Source organism: Diabrotica virgifera, chromosome 2 (assembly GCF_917563875.1).
Source record: "Diabrotica virgifera virgifera chromosome 2, PGI_DIABVI_V3a".
NCBI lineage: Eukaryota > Metazoa > Arthropoda > Insecta > Coleoptera > Chrysomelidae > Diabrotica > Diabrotica virgifera.
In genome coordinates, this window is record NC_065444.1 from 199,438,487 (window position 1) to 199,456,660 (window position 18,174).

General features: G+C 32.0%; 1 long non-coding RNA gene across 1 annotated transcript; it reads left to right on the forward strand.

Moving 5' to 3' along the window:
* The first annotated feature begins 11,521 nt into the window (after positions 1–11,521).
* LOC126880340 (uncharacterized) lies at positions 11,522–17,517 on the forward strand. Its single transcript, XR_007696573.1, has 2 exons — positions 11,522–12,358; positions 17,223–17,517. It is a non-coding gene; the product is annotated as an uncharacterized LOC126880340 (long non-coding RNA).
* The last annotated feature ends 657 nt before the right edge of the window (positions 17,518–18,174 follow it).

The following is an 18,174-nucleotide window of genomic DNA, read 5'->3' on the forward strand; positions in this document are numbered from 1 at the left end:
ATTTTAATAGAGTAGCAGCTGTAGAATTGGAAGAAATGCCAATAGGGAATGGTCGGTTGCATATGTTTCAGGGAACCAACGAATATAATGAGAAAATACCAATCTATAGATCTGTAATGTGAATTATTGGAGGTATTAAAGGAAATGATATTAAAAGAGGGAAGTGGAATTGAAAAAATGTATGTACATATCTTAATCAAGAAATCTTCTCTAAAAATATTTTGTTATGACTGAATGTAAAAAGTTTGTCCCATATAGAACTATTGAAAATCTAAATTTAGAAAAATTATTAAAAAAGGTGATAAGGTAAGTTGCCTATGTTCAGTGGACAAATAAATGAAATATAATTACTGTTTTGAAATTAAATTGTGTGAATTGTTAAATGGATAAAGACTGATATTAAATTAGGAAAACTGCGCTGAAAGAAATGTACATGTTTTGATCAAAGAAGAAAATTAATTTTGATTGTAAGCTCTAAATGTAAAAAGAATATGTCACATATTAAACTATTGAAATTCTAGATTGAATATTGTATTGACCAAAGTTGGTATAAAGTAAATTTATTAAATGTTGATAGCTGAGATTTATTTTTTAATTTGAATCTAAATGAAAAATAGAGTGAATCAATTAAAATGTTGGAAATTCAACAAAATTTTTGGTTATTGTCTATATTAGAATGTCATATCCGAAAAGATCAAGGGTTCCATGGTGTGATTTTGATATAATGAGAAAATGATTTTGTTAAGTGAAAATAATTAAAGAATGAGATGGAAGAGATAGAGTCTTGACAGGAGCACAGAGTGAAAAAAACTGGAAGATACTAAAAGAATATTTGATTAGGTATAATGTTTGGGTTTTTTGTTTATTTTGGGTTTGTAGTGGTATGTATAGGAAAGAAGGCCAATGTGAAGGTGAATAAAAATATAGAATTATGGAAATAATTGTCTATGAATGGGGGTGAAATCACGGTTAAGAGAAAGTTGACGGTTAACACAGTTTGGACTTGTCCTTGCGTCCCTGACAATCTCTAAATCCTCATATAGGTCTAAACGAAGGGTATTCTTATCTTGGATGTTATGAATCAAAGTCACACCATCTGGGATGTTAAGGTGGTGTTTGTTGACTTTGAGATGGTGAGAGAAAGCTGATGTATTGTCACGTTTAGTGTGCTCTGCTGCTCTAGTAGATAGTGATCTATAGGTTCTTCCTACATAAGAGGCATCACAATCGGAACAAGATAATCTGTAAACACCACTACGATTCATAAAGTTGATTGGATCTTTAGTGTTAGATAATGTTTTGTTGAGAGTGTTATTGACTTTAAATGATATGTGGACATTGTCCGAAGAACAGAGAATGTGTTTGATCTTCTCAGATATGACAGAATTATGAAAAGGTAGGGACCTATAGATTGGTGTGATGACTGGGTTTGAATTGTAAGCTAGTTGCTGAAGACGATTGGATTCTCTTTTCCGGATGAGCTTGTCGATTATATTAGGGTTGTAATCATTGTTGACTGCTATTTGTTTGATTATATTAAGTTCCTTGTTAAATTCAGCTGTAGATAGAGGTAGTGTATGTAGTCTATGGATGAAACTCCTAAAAGCAGAATATTTATGAGACAGTGGGTGGTTGGATGAAGAATGGATAACATGATCAGTTTGAGTAGGCTTGCGGTAAATACCAAAGTTGAACTGGTTGTTGAGTCTGGTAATGGAAAGGTCTAAAAAATTAATGGCATTAGATGATTCTAGTTCCATAGTAAATTTGATATTGGGATGGATTTGATTGATTTTGAATAAAAGGTGATTAGCTGAGTCTTGCTGACCATCCACAAAAACGAGACAATCATCTACGTAACGGAACCAATGTAGAACTTCAGGATTTTTCATGATATAATTGGATTCTAAATGATCCATAAAAACATCAGCTAGAAAGGGGGATAAGCAACTACCCATTGCTAAACCATCTGGTTGTTTATAGAAATTATTGTTAAAAATAAAGAAATCTTGTGATAGACAAATTTGTAGAATATCTATTATCGAAGAAATGATATGGGGTTGAATAACCTTATTGATTAGGAGAGTTTTTACCAGACTAATTGTTTCATTTTTGGGTACTGAAGTAAATAGGTTGCTAACATCAAAAGAAAGCATAGTAATGTTTGGATTCAGATTGATGAGTTGAAGTTTTTCAACCAATTGGTAAGTGTTAGAAACTGAAAATTGAGGAGTGAAGTTAATTAAGTTTTTTATTGTTTTTAATAGAAATTTAGATAAGATAGAAACTGGAGTATTAATGAAGCTAACAACGGGGCGTTGCTTCATTAGCTTCATTAATACTCCAGTTTCTATCTTATCTAAATTTCTATTAAAAACAATAAAAAACTTAATTAACTTCACTCCTCAATTTTCAGTTTCTAACACTTACCAATTGGTTGAAAAACTTCAACTCATCAATCTGAATCCAAACATTACTATGCTTTCTTTTGATGTTAGCAACCTATTTACTTCAGTACCCAAAAATGAAACAATTAGTCTGGTAAAAACTCTCCTAATCAATAAGGTTATTCAACCCCATATCATTTCTTCGATAATAGATATTCTACAAATTTGTCTATCACAAGATTTCTTTATTTTTAACAATAATTTCTATAAACAACCAGATGGTTTAGCAATGGGTAGTTGCTTATCCCCCTTTCTAGCTGATGTTTTTATGGATCATTTAGAATCCAATTATATCATGAAAAATCCTGAAGTTCTACATTGGTTCCGTTACGTAGATGATTGTCTCGTTTTTGTGGATGGTCAGCAAGACTCAGCTAATCACCTTTTATTCAAAATCAATCAAATCCATCCCAATATCAAATTTACTATGGAACTAGAATCATCTAATGCCATTAATTTTTTAGACCTTTCCATTACCAGACTCAACAACCAGTTCAACTTTGGTATTTACCGCAAGCCTACTCAAACTGATCATGTTATCCATTCTTCATCCAACCACCCACTGTCTCATAAATATTCTGCTTTTAGGAGTTTCATCCATAGACTACATACACTACCTCTATCTACAGCTGAATTTAACAAGGAACTTAATATAATCAAACAAATAGCAGTCAACAATGATTACAACCCTAATATAATCGACAAGCTCATCCGGAAAAGAGAATCCAATCGTCTTCAGCAACTAGCTTACAATTCAAACCCAGTCATCACACCAATCTATAGGTCCCTACCTTTTCATAATTCTGTCATATCTGAGAAGATCAAACACATTCTCTGTTCTTCGGACAATGTCCACATATCATTTAAAGTCAATAACACTCTCAACAAAACATTATCTAACACTAAAGATCCAATCAACTTTATGAATCGTAGTGGTGTTTACAGATTATCTTGTTCCGATTGTGATGCCTCTTATGTAGGAAGAACCTATAGATCACTATCTACTAGAGCAGCAGAGCACACTAAACGTGACAATACATCAGCTTTCTCTCACCATCTCAAAGTCAACAAACACCACCTTAACATCCCAGATGGTGTGACTTTGATTCATAACATCCAAGATAAGAATACCCTTCGTTTAGACCTATATGAGGATTTAGAGATTGTCAGGGACGCAAGGACAAGTCCAAACTGTGTTAACCGTCAACTTTCTCTTAACCGTGATTTCACCCCCATTCATAGACAATTATTTCCATAATTCTATATTTTTATTCACCTTCACATTGGCCTTCTTTCCTATACATACCACTACAAACCCAAAATAAACAAAAAACCCAAACATTATACCTAATCAAATATTCTTTTAGTATCTTCCAGTTTTTTTCACTCTGTGCTCCTGTCAAGACTCTATCTCTTCCATCTCATTCTTTAATTATTTTCACTTAACAAAATCATTTTCTCATTATATCAAAATCACACCATGGAACCCTTGATCTTTTCGGATATGACATTCTAATATAGACAATAACCAAAAATTTTGTTGAATTTCCAACATTTTAATTGATTCACTCTATTTTTCATTTAGATTCAAATTAAAAAATAAATCTCAGCTATCAACATTTAATAAATTTACTTTATACCAACTTTGGTCAATACAATATTCAATCTAGAATTTCAATAGTTTAATATGTGACATATTCTTTTTACATTTAGAGCTTACAATCAAAATTAATTTTCTTCTTTGATCAAAACATGTACATTTCTTTCAGCGCAGTTTTCCTAATTTAATATCAGTCTTTATCCATTTAACAATTCACACAATTTAATTTCAAAACAGTAATTATATTTCATTTATTTGTCCACTGAACATAGGCAACTTACCTTATCACCTTTTTTAATAATTTTTCTAAATTTAGATTTTCAATAGTTCTATATGGGACAAACTTTTTACATTCAGTCATAACAAAATATTTTTAGAGAAGATTTCTTGATTAAGATATGTACATACATTTTTTCAATTCCACTTCCCTCTTTTAATATCATTTCCTTTAATACCTCCAATAATTCACATTACAGATCTATAGATTGGTATTTTCTCATTATATTCGTTGGTTCCCTGAAACATATGCAACCGACCATTCCCTATTGGCATTTCTTCCAATTCTACAGCTGCTACTCTATTAAAATATCATATTTTGATAAAAAAATTTTAAAAATTTTCTATATAATTTTCAATAATATTCATTCATTATAACTTTGCTCAAATTAATATAATTATTATCAGTCCTATACAGTAGACAAACAGTCTATGACGTCACAGCATATGAGTAGAATTTTGCTTTTGTTTACGGTGCACTAATGAATATATTATTATAGCTTATTAACCTTTATTTACAATTTAGAATTCATATCAAACAAATTTAATAGTTGCATATTCACAATTGAATAATTAAGTTAAATATTAATGCACATTGTCAAAAATTTTTCGGTTGACATTTGAGAAATCCACCTATCTTCTTTGACATCTTGTCATGAACTTTCAGGCACCAATCTGTCTAATCAGTTGGTTGTTAACCTCTCACCTGATCACAACCTTGTGCTAATTCCGAGCAAGGATGACATACATCCACATGTGATACATTTTTAATCTTAATACATCGACTTATTGTCGATTACTATACAGCTCATAATGTAGCAATAATGTTATTTTGAGGTTTTACACCTATTCAAGTGGCTAGTTTCAATTACTTGTACACTGGACGTAAGTAACCACATTTTCTTTTTTTTTAACTGTCAAAATTTCACCCTTTTGCATTTCTATCTAAGTGGTTCACTTATTTCCCGGTTTACACTGAGGATGGTCAGTTTGACCGAAAACGTTTTGTACAACCACTCCCTTGTGGATGAATTTTAAAAAAATTTTTTAATAAATTTATAATATACCTATATACAACAGAAGTGTTTACTTCATTCTACGTTGTCTTAACAAAGGTATACAGCCAACTACAGGGTTTACCCTTTTAAAGTTTTATTTTATGATCCTTTGGTAATTTTTTATTGGTATTTAGAATGTGAATAACATTATGAAATGATTCGATTTGGGCTGATTTAATAGGTTTCATTGTAGCACTATTGAGTTCACTTGCATTAAGAGTTTCTTTATCTATAGAAATATTTTGTAGTTTACACTGACTATTGAAAAAATCTAATTAGGTATATATGCAGTTACTCTTATACATGAAAACTTTGTAAATAGTAAAAATTGCTCTCTTGCAGTTTTCTCATTGTGTGTAAGCAGGATATTGTTATTAGCTTTAACTTCTGGTAATTCATTAATTGATATTTCATGTGATGACCAATTATCATGAGATTTGTTTAGGAAATGTGGACCATTCCACCATAATAATGAATTAGTAAGATCTTTAGGTGAAAATCCTCTAGATGCAAGATCAGCGGGATTTTGTTTACTATATATATATAACTCCAATTGTTTATGGAAGTAAGTTGTTGAATTTTATGAACCCTATTGGCTACGAATTGTTGTAATCGCACAGGTTCTAATTTGAGCCAAGCCAATACCACTTGAGAATCGCTCCAGTAAATAGTAGGAATAGTATTAGACATGGCTGTATTGACTTGTTCAGATAATTTTGCTCCAAGAAGTGCAGCAGATAGTTCAAGTCTAGGTATAGTAATTGGTTTAATAGGAGAAACCTTAAATTTTGAGCATAGGAGATGTGTCTGAAATTGTTGAGACATGCTAATACTTCTAACATATATATGCATGTTGCATATGCATTTTGTGAAGCATCACAAAAACAGTGCAGCTCTATTATCTTGAAATTAATTGGGTTCATATTTCTGGGAATTTGCAACTTGTTAAGGTTTTGTAATTGAAAATAAAATTCATGCCAAGTTTTCCACAAGTTTTTAGGAATATGTTCATCCCATAGCAATTTTTTAGACCATAACTCTTGAATCATAATTTTTGCTATTATAATACATGGACTAAGCAATCCTAATGGATCATAAATTTTGGAAATATAAGATAGAATTGTTCTTTTTGTAGCATGGTGTGAAGGTTTAATGGGTTCAATACGGAAGGTTAACGAATCTGGTTGGCTAAGCCACTGAATGCCTAAAGTTTTAGATGATTCATTTTCTCCTAACATGAGAATTGAGTTGGAGACATTGTTGTCTGCAAGTTCATTTAACAAAGACTGTGAATTAGAAATCAACTTTCGAAGTTGAAAATGGCCCGAATTTAAAATAGAGGAAATTTGTTAACACAAGAGTTTAAGTGTTTGAAGGTCATTGGCACCAGTTAATAGATCGTCTACATAGAAATCCTTTAAAATAGTTTTGGAAGCAAGTGAGCAAGTTGAATGATCAATACCTAACTGATTTAAACATCGTATGGCTCGATATGGAGCAGCCGCAGTGCCATATGTGACTGTATTTAACTGCAAAACCTGAAGTTCTCTCTCTGGTTCATCTCTCCAGATAATTCTTTGAAGTGGTTGATGTTCAGGGTGCATTTGAATTTGTCTATACATTTTGCTGACATCTGCTGAAACTGCGTAAATGTATTGTCTGAATCTGATTAAAATAGGAAATATATTATTTTGGATCTTAGGACCCACATATTGTATATCATTAAGAGACAAACCACTAGTAGTTTTACAGCTTCCATCGAAAACTACTCTTAGTTTAGTAGTGAGACTGGATTCTTTGTATACACTATGATGAGGGAGTAATAGGTTTGTAATTGTGTATCAATAGTACTTGTAACATTGAATAAATGACCAAGTTCTTGATATTCATCAATAAATTGCTTGTATAAGTGTATAAGTATTTTAACTTGGATTGGTTGCGAGTCTTTTTCAAGAGAATATAAGCGTTTTACTGCAGTATCAAAAGCATTGCCTAATATTTCTGGAGGATATTTAAATGGCAATTTAACAATGAATTGTCCATTAAGAGCTCTAGATGTATTATTTAAGAATAATTGTTCACATTCAATATCATTTTTTGATAAAATGTTACTTTCAGGAATTTCTTCTAATTCCCAAAACCTTTTTAATTGCTCATCTAAACTTTCAATAACAGAAAAATTGAAAATGTGTTGACTTGAAATGGGTTTTAATATTGGTGCTAAGCCTGATACTGTCCAACCTAGCTTTGTATTTTGTAAAATTGGTTTTTACCTAATTTTATTTGGCCTTCTGATAGCAAAGTCCAAAATTCACTAGCTCCAATTAGTATATCTATGCATCCTGGCTCATAGAAAGATGGATCTGATAATTCAATATTTTCAGGAATATTCCACAGAGAATTGTTTAAGACATATGATGGAGTAGCGCTGCTAATACTTGGTACTACTAGACAGTTTAAAATTGTAGAAAATTGTTTATTGTTTGAAATTACATTGATGCTGCATTTTTTATGAATAATGTTTTCAGATTGGTTAATACCGATAATTGGAATACGTGTATTGACCAATGGAATATGAATTTTTGACAAAAATGCTCAGTGATTAAATTTGATTGTTCACCACTGTCTAAAATTGCTCTAGCTTTATGAAAATTGTTGCATTTATCCTTAACTTGAAATGTTACAGTAGGCAGTAAAACTTGTGTAACTGGAATCCTACTTTTAACTAGTTTTGTTTGACTAGTAGATGGCTCTGCATTGATTGTTGATTTAATTTGAGAATCAATGTGAAGCAATGTACTATGCTTTTTTGAACATTTTTTACAATTACCTAGTCTACACTGATCTTTGAAATGGCCTATTCACAAATAATTCGTACATAGTTTTAATTTTTTAACATGATCGAATCTATCATGTGGTGAAAGATCTAAAAAGTTTCTACAAGTATATACTGTATGTTCTCCTTTACAAAAGTTACATATTAATGAATTTACAGCTAAGTTACAGTTAACTGGATATCTTTGTTTGAATTGTTTTTTATTAGATACATAGCTTGAGTTAGACTATTGAGCTTTTGTTTGATTTTTCTGCCAGTTTTCTAATGCATCTACCTTTTTGTAGAGAAACTCAAAAACTCTTCTAATGTTGGTAAGTCAGTTTTGGGTTCAAATTTTTCCCACTTTTTTTGCAAATTAGAATCTAACTTAGATGAGACTAAATAGATTAAATAGGTACATATCAGAAATTTTTTCTGGGGTTAATTTGAGATACTTTAAAGCTACCAAATGAGTTGCTGTTTCATCTAATAGCTTACGATATGCTTGTGCAGATAATTGTAATCTAGCAATGGTTTGACAATGGTATAAATAGACCTATGACAATAATTGTATTTTTATTGTTACAGAAGTAATATGGAAATGGTAAATTGGCAATTGATTGAAAACAGGTATAAATAGACCTGTTAAAATTAAACTTATATTGTAATGGAAGTAATATCCCAAGTTTAATTATTATGCAGTGGTATATGGACAAATTATTTCATCAAAAATAATTGTATTTTACTTATAAATTGTATCAGTTTTTCAAATATTAGAAAAAATGCAATATTGGCCTAGAAATGTACACCAACGTTAAATGAAATCAGTTCCAAGTTCTAAGTAACTAGAACTGGTAACGAAATGTCAATTTGACAAATATTTAAAAAGAAATATTCTAAATGACTTCAAAATAGTCGTTTTAAGGTTGTAAAAAGGTGTTAATGAAAATAATGTAAAACTACAAGCCCTTAATTACAGTAATATGATCAGAAAATAGTTTAAAAGGATGTCCACGTGATATCATAAATTTAATAGCGTTCCTGAACTGTAATTTTTGGTTGACCAGTTCGTTTGTAGATTGAATATCACCTCTTTGTGTAATAATTTCTCTAAAATAGTTCACTACTTGACTGGGCCACTGACTGCTACTATAAGCTTCGCTTATGACTTCTTCTTCAGTAGATCGTTGCAATTGATTTTCAAAATATCCGGCTCGAAGGGCAAAAAAATATGTATAAATATGTGTGTGGACTGTAACTATCGTGGTTCTAATAAACTGTACAACTTATCTCACTGTACTACATTTATTTTCTTTTAAAATACAAAACGCTTTACGATGGTGTACGTAACAAAATTGAATTATTTATCTGTCATGCTGACAATCGGCGACTTACAAAAAAATAGCAAATATACATTGTCACCTTATTGAGGATTTAACAGATTACGTATTAAGTTTTAACAATAACAAAAATTTGTATTAAAAACTCCTTTATAAAAGGAATATTTATTTACCCTTTCGTACTAAGTCATATAACATTTTCGGAATAAATAGTCCACTTTCAGTGCTGCTACTAGGTACACATGTATAAAGCCACTAAATATAATATGGGTCAAACCCCATTAAAGGTTATTAAATTGGCATTAGATTACATGGCTGCTGATAATATTATAGAATGATAATTCACTACATGGCAACGTAAACTCCCAATTAGGGTTACTGGCCCGAAGACGTCGTCTCTAAACGTCCTTTTGGTAGCAACTAATCTTACTTGATTATTTCCATCTTCGAGAACTTCTAACTGTGACAGAGTGCAGAATTTTTAAATATCTCGGAGCAAAAGTCACTGCAGATAACGATATCATGGAAAAGATTAAAGGGAGAATTCAGGGAGCAAACAGATGTATGTATAGCCTCCACAATAGTATTAAATCTCTACGAGCCTAACACGAACATCAAAGATGAGAATATATAAGACAGTGATGAGACCGGTGCTCATGTATGGGTGTGAGACATAGACTCTGATAAAAGCAATTGAAAGAAAACTTAAATGTTTTGAGAAAAAAATCCTCAGATAATCTCTGAACCTTATCACGGCCCTAATAGTAACCAATACCAAATGAGAACAAATGCTGAGGTTAAGCAGATGTACATATAGGGCGAGCGACGCGACGTGGTCCAAGAAATTAATTCTCATTAATCAATGAATCAGAAATCAATTCTATGATGGACTGGTCATGTCCATATACTCCCTAATAACTGCTTTGCGAGGTTAATCTGGGCGGAAGCCCCCAAAGGATGAAGGATCTTGGAACGCCCACGAATGCGATGGAGAGACAATATATGATCAGATTTAAGAACAATGGGGCTGCTCACTGACCCAACTATCATGAACGACCGTTCGAGATGGAAGCGAGTTGTGCAGTCAGCCAAGACCCACCTCGGGTTGTAGTGTTACGAGAAGAAGAAGAACTTCTGGCAGTACTGAAATCAGTAAGACGCTTCTATCAATACCTCTATGGCAGAAAGTTTTTAATCCGAACTGACCACACCGCAGTTAAGTGGTTAATGCAGTTTAAGAATTCTGGGGGTCAGATAACCAGGTGGATTGAACGACTTCAAGAATACGATTTCAAAATTGAGTATCGGGCCGGAGATAGCCACAGGAATGCTGATTCTCCTTTTAGAAGGCCTTACGCAGCAGAGTGTTTGACAAACAAAACAGAATCAGAAACAAAACAGGAGGAAAATGCAATTTCATAGAAAATTCGAAAATGGAAAGAAAACCGTCGACCGTCTTGGTTGGGCTCCTTTTTCATTTAAGACAGCTTGCTTATATCAGTACTGGAAAATACTGATGGTTCAGTTAAGCGAACACAGTTACTGATTCCAAAGAACAGAATAGCCGAAGTACCTCGTGAGTTTCACGACTCTCCATCAGGAGGGCATTTCGGTACAAAAGAAACCCTTTGAAAAATTCAAGAACGGTTTTATTGGATGAATAGTTCTGACAACATAAAGGACTGGTGTAGGAAATGTACTACCAGTACTACGAGTAATGGACCTTACCTGCAAACAAATGCTTCTGAGTCAGTACAATGTTGGAAGTCCATTTGAAAGAATAGCTTTGGATATTTCCAGGCTACTCCCAGCAAGTTCAAATGGATGCAAGTACATGTTCTTAAGAGATCTTGGAGATCTACGCAATTCCAGACCAGAAGACCGCCACTCTTGCATATGTGTTGATCAAAGAGTACATAAGCCAATTTGGAGTACCTCTGGAGATCCATAGTGACCAAGGAAGGAACTTCGAGAGCAAACTAATCCAGGGATTCTGTGATAGACTAAACATGAAGAAGGTAAGAACTACAGCCTATCACCCGCAATTGGATGGAATTGTACACCGAATGAATAAGACAGCTTGTAACGTTACAAACGTCACATCTTTGATATTTTATTTTTAAATAATTATTTTATCTTATTTTCTTTAATATTTCATTAATCATTATCTTCTTCTAATTGGTTTACCCATTTTCCCCTTTAAAAATCGGTTGGCGCTCTCTTTTATTATCCTCTTTTATTATCCTCTTTTATTTACTATATCTCTTTTTATTTAAATCATCATCTGAACATACTGAACGTACCTCGTATACATTCTTACTCCGTAAGTATCTGTATTTTCAATACGGAACATGCCGCTACTTCATAGTACTTGGTTGTCATTTTAAACGTCGTTTTCAATGACAGTGTCACTTCATCGACTTGACCCCCTACTCCCTGACATACACTGGAAGGGAAAAATTAATCCTTAAAAAGGCATGTAATTCCAAATTTAAATCATTTTTCATTTCAACAAATCATCTTCCTCTTGGGGTGAGAATAATATATTGTAATTATATTTCTCCGTCTAACAGTTTTTCTAATGTTTTTTTTTTATCTAACCTAACTTCCAATGTCAGACCATGTGTTCTGATATTTTAGTTTCAAATATAATTATCTTTTAATTTACATGTATGCACGTTTAGTAATCAGAATTTTAACTATTCTCATCTAAATTTCATTTGATTTATTCTTGTCATCTGCTACTCTTTCTGACGATTAGAACGGCAGATGGCACACGTTGGTTTTTCTTCTTGATGATTGATATGTGTCTCTATTTTATAGTTTTTTTGGAAAGAAACCACTTTTCTCCCTCCGGGAGTTTCAACAACCCTCAAATCGCCGGCGATACAACAACGAGGACCATGTCATCAGGGCTGCAACCACATAACCAAGACTGCAACGACCAACATCCGTAGGCCTGGTGGAATACAACACCTACAACCCCAGAGCCCGTTGCAGAACCAGCAGCAGTACCATACGACATCAAGAAGATACCATCAGCTACCAAAAGCCATAAGTATAATCCAGAATTGTTAGTTTTTGGCAAGAATTTAAATACATTTGTTAATGCAATTTACTAAGTCATTTTATTTATTATATCTTTATGAACAATAAACATGATTAGTTAAAATTATTGTTTTGTTTGCTTCCATTCCAATTTTCATAGTTCATATCTGAGGTTAGGACAAGACGAACACACACCTGAGTGACTGAGCTAAGCTAAGGGTGTAACGATGGCTATCTTGGTTAGTTGGGGTAATATTTTCGAATATTGTTTCAATTAGCTGGGGTAGTCAATCGCTATTTCGTTACACTGGCGCCCAACGTGGGGCCCGATCTCACATACCCCACCAAAGGATTTAAGTAACTTTCAGGAATCACGATCCTACCCTGTTACTCAAAGGAAAAAGTTCTGAATAATAAATTATAATATGAATAATATAATATATAGATATATAAATATATATAAAAAATGAAGTCGATATCGTATGTATATAATAATATGTACAAAAAATCATAAATCAAAATCAGTTCCATTACACTGACGTACAAGGCAGGTTTTAGACCTCCCAACCAAAACCTAGTAGTAGCGAGAATACGAACATCTATGATCGATTGGGTCCAATGACAGTTGTGCGTAGCAGGCGTACTATAACCATTTGGTAGAAGACTTATGTAATTTTGTACCCTATATATATGTAAGAGGTATTTAAGTTTGTAACAGATAACATTATTGTTGTTATCTTTAAAATATATATAGCTTCTTGTATAACTTAGGTCATTTTAGAGTCACATGATATACACTTTGTGTAACTCAGAGATTGTCAAAAATCTAGTAGTTATTTTTAATAAATATGTATTTATTTTGTATATCAATTATTTTATAACTCCTTTATGTTCATTATTACAGGTTTGATATATTTATTATTCGACAGCAGTATAAGATACCTGGGAAAATGATCGAAGATCATTTTCATGGCGCCCATGATTAGTTAGTTTTATTTATTTTGTTCGTTTTTAGTCATTATTCATCTCCATTCATTTTCAGTACATTATTCTTATTTTATTATTTCGTCTTTTAGTCATCATTACTATCTATATAGAGCTACTGTTCTTCGACAGGCATGCAAACGAGCCGTATCCATCCTTAAGTGTCAAGTTGCTCTCTTGCATCTATAGCTAGCCAACTCTATTCAGTTTGCCTCTGTCTCTTCCCACTTCTACTTCTATCCCTTCTAATTCCCCTTTCTTCAGTGCTACTGCACCTAAGTAGTATTTTTTTTTTGTTTTCTTACTTCGGCTTCTCAACGTAGAAGTCACTTCACTCTTTTCTTTACACAGTCCCACTCGCTCTTCATTTTTATTACCTAGTCTTTTCATTTTTTTTTTTTCATTACTTCTGTTGGAGTATATCACTCCAACAGAAGTTCATTTTTGTTACACTGGCGCCGCAACGTTTCTCATGTGCGCTTATTCGTTACACTGGCGCACCAACGCACTTGTCTTATCCGAAGAATCGAGCTGTGAGTGTGTGGTTTGGTAGCAGACAACAAGCATTAATAAATACTATTTTCATACATTTCACTTTTATATTCAATTTTTGCAGTAAATCTATATATATTATCTATTTTGGTACTTTTTGACTACCTTTTTGACTAATTTTTATATATTTTCACATGTTATGGGTCAAAAAGTATTACCAGTTTCAACAATTTAATTATATATTTCAGCATAATTGATTTAAAATACATTTACAGTTGCAAATATTGGTATATTTAACATTTGGAACTTTTTACCTACTTTTTTTTGGTTAATTTTTATGTTAGGACCTTGATAGTAATGTCCACATGGCATTTTCCTGTTTTTTTCAATTTAACCAGTTTTTTTTTGGTAGTTCTTCTTTAATTACTTTCTTATTTTATTGTAACTTTCCAAAACCCAAGAGAATTTTTCCATTTATTGTCATATTTTCTGCACTTTTTATATGTACTATTTCTTCTACGTTCTTTTCATAGGTACTTCTGTGTACTCTAAAGTGCATTTAAATCTTGTTTTATTACTTATTTTCAATTACTTTTTACTTATTCTTATATTTCCTAGTTGTTTTCATATATTTATTACCAATTTTGTACAACTACCAAAAATTTTGTTGTTTCCGTCGAACTTTCTGTTCGGATGGTATATACTACTTTACTTGTATAGTAAAGACTAGGACAATTTTCAAGTTCTTTTCTTTCATTAAGGTATTTTATTCTTATTCTTCTTCTTTACGTATTCAGAATATTAATTTAAATCATTCTTTTTCTTCTTCTTGTGTTGGATCTCAAAAAATAAATTTTTGTTCGTAAAGCATGATATTTTACATTTTTCAATTTTTTGCATTATTGCACTTATATTAATTATGATAAACATTATATTTAACATCTTTTTTTATTTAACAATGCCCTATTTATCTATATATTATTGTTTTATTATTTTATTTTGGGTGTTGTACTGATTTTTGATACAGATTAGCACGAAAGCCTCATCCGGCACTTATAAGTTGTGTATGGCTTATATATAGCTGCATAGACACCTACTGTTTTTTTTTCCTAGGGTACATATAAGTTATCCATAGGGTTGGGCCAGATCTATTGAGTCTGAGTTCCGTTTTTTTGGTCTTAATGACTGTTGATATACAGTTTAATGCTGTATATTATTTTTAGGATGATGTCTTTTATAAATTTTTTCTTTTGGAGTTCAAACAATTCTATGCATATCTACTTTTAGAAATCTGGTGTAGAATTGTGGCGCTTTGAAGTATGATTGTAGTTTAGCTACTAGCATTTGTTATTTTCCATCTTTGCAAATCATATTTATGCATTTTTATACATATATTTTGTTCTTTAGTGTAGATCCCTGGTATGCATTTGATGGAAGTAGCATTTGCATTATGTATCATTATCTCTCTCTCTCTCTTTATTAACTTATTGGTTAAGTCTTTTAGGACTGGTTTTATGCAGTTTTTTCAAGTGTAGAACCTTGTCTTATTTGGCTTTCCATATAGTTGGTACTTATTTTTTTAATGGTTTATCTATAGTTGCACTTGCATTTCTTTTTATCATATTATACTTATGTTATCTTTATCTACTAATATGCTTTTACTCACCTTATCATATTGATTATTATATTATTACCTTACTTTAGGTACTTGTTATCCGAGTACTTGTTATTTTGTTCGAGATTCAGTTGTTGTTAGTACCTTAATAGCTATTTATTTATTTTATATAGGATGTGATATCCCTTATATTTACTTAAATTTGGTTATATGCCTTTTATTTTATATAAATACCAGAATATTTGCAATGCAATTCATTTTTAATATGTCTACATTATTTGACTATGGTTACTTACTTACTTTTGGATTATTAGTTAAATTTGATTATTACTTACACTTTATACTACATGTCTTTATAATTTTGAATTAATTTCATACCTTTTTAAAGTACATTTATTTTTTTTATCCAGAGATAGATATTCTCTGATGTCATTTATTTATAATAAATATTTTATAGTGTGATGAATACTACAATTCATTGGGTAATATTTTTATTTTCCCCAGAGTAACATCTGAAAATTATTTTGGTACTTTAAAATTTTTTATGATTAATAATTTAAATTAACTATATACATTGACTTAATGATTACTTTATTATCAGTATTTATTTTTGATTTGTTTTGAACGATTACTACTGCATATATTTATTTCTGGTTAGAACTTTGATTTCTTGTTTTCCTTGAGACAAATTTCTCACCTGTGTTCGAAATTTTTCTGATGAGTGGAGGGAGTGTGTAACATTCCTGTTTTCTGTGAGAAAAATTTCTCACGTGTGTTCAAAATTTTTTGATGGGTGAGAGGAGTGTGTAACGTTACAAACGTCACATCTTTGATATTTTATTTTTAAATAATTATTTTATCTTATTTTCTTTAATATTTCATTAATCATTATCTTCTTCTAATTGGTTTACCCATTTTCCCCTTTAAAAATCGGTTGGCGCTCTCTTTTATTATCCTCTTTTATTATCCTCTTTTATTTACTATATCTCTTTTTATTTAAATCATCATCTGAACATACTGAACGTACCTCGTATACATTCTTACTCCGTAAGTATCTGTATTTTCAATACGGAACATGCCGCTACTTCATAGTACTTGGTTGTCATTTTAAACGTCGTTTTCAATGACAGTGTCACTTCATCGACTTGACCCCCTACTCCCTGACATACACTGGAAGGGAAAAATTAATCCTTAAAAAGGCATGTAATTCCAAATTTAAATCATTCTTCATTTCAACAAATCATCTTCCTCTTGGGGTAAGAATAATATATTGTAATTATATTTCTCCGTCTAACAGTTTTTCTAATGTTTTTTTTTTATCTAACCTAACTTCCAATGTCAGACCATGTGTTCTGATATTTTAGTTTCAAATATAATTATCTTTTAATTTACATGTATGCACGTTTAGTAATCAGAATTTTAACTATTCTCATCTAAATTTCATTTGATTTATTCTTGTCATCTGCTACTCTTTCTGACGATTAGAACGGCAGATGGCACACGTTGGTTTTTCTTCTTGATGATTGATATGTGTCTCTATTTTATAGTTTTTTTGGAAAGAAACCACTTTTCTCCCTCCGGGAGTTTCAACAACCCTCAAATCGCCGGCGATACAACAACGAGGACCATGTCATCAGGGCTGCAACCACATAACCAAGACTGCAACGACCAACATCCGTAGGCCTGGTGGAATACAACACCTACAACCCCAGAGCCCGTTGCAGAACCAGCAGCAGTACCATACGACATCAAGAAGATACCATCAGCTACCAAAAGCCATAAGTATAATCCAGAATTGTTAGTTTTTGGCAAGAATTTAAATACATTTGTTAATGCAATTTACTAAGTCATTTTATTTATTATATCTTTATGAACAATAAACATGATTAGTTAAAATTATTGTTTTGTTTGCTTCCATTCCAATTTTCATAGTTCATATCTGAGGTTAGGACAAGACGAACACACACCTGAGTGACTGAGCTAAGCTAAGGGTGTAACGATGGCTATCTTGGTTAGTTGGGGTAATATTTTCGAATATTGTTTCAATTAGCTGGGGTAGTCAATCGCTATTTCGTTACAAGCTAGCAAGTATTTGACAAAAATGATGTTCAATCACCAGGGATACTGGGACAGTACTATACACAGCAACAGTCCTATTTGGACGTGAGATGCGTCTACCCTGTGATCTAGAGTTTGGATGTCGACATGGAGAAGATAATACCTCAATCGTGCATTTGCATTTGATAATACCTCAATCGAGTCTATACAAAGCGCACTGGTGAGGAAGAAAATCAACAACACAACATGCAAGTGGATTATTCAGATGCTTCAGAGCAGAATAATATCCACAGATACGCATAAAGATACCATAAATCTGAGGGCAACTAAGGGATGCCCTCAAGGCGGTGTATTGTCACCGTCATTATGGAACATAGTTGTCGATGATCTGATTCATGGGCTAAGCGCCCAAGGAATCTGGGTCCACGGTTTCGCAGATGA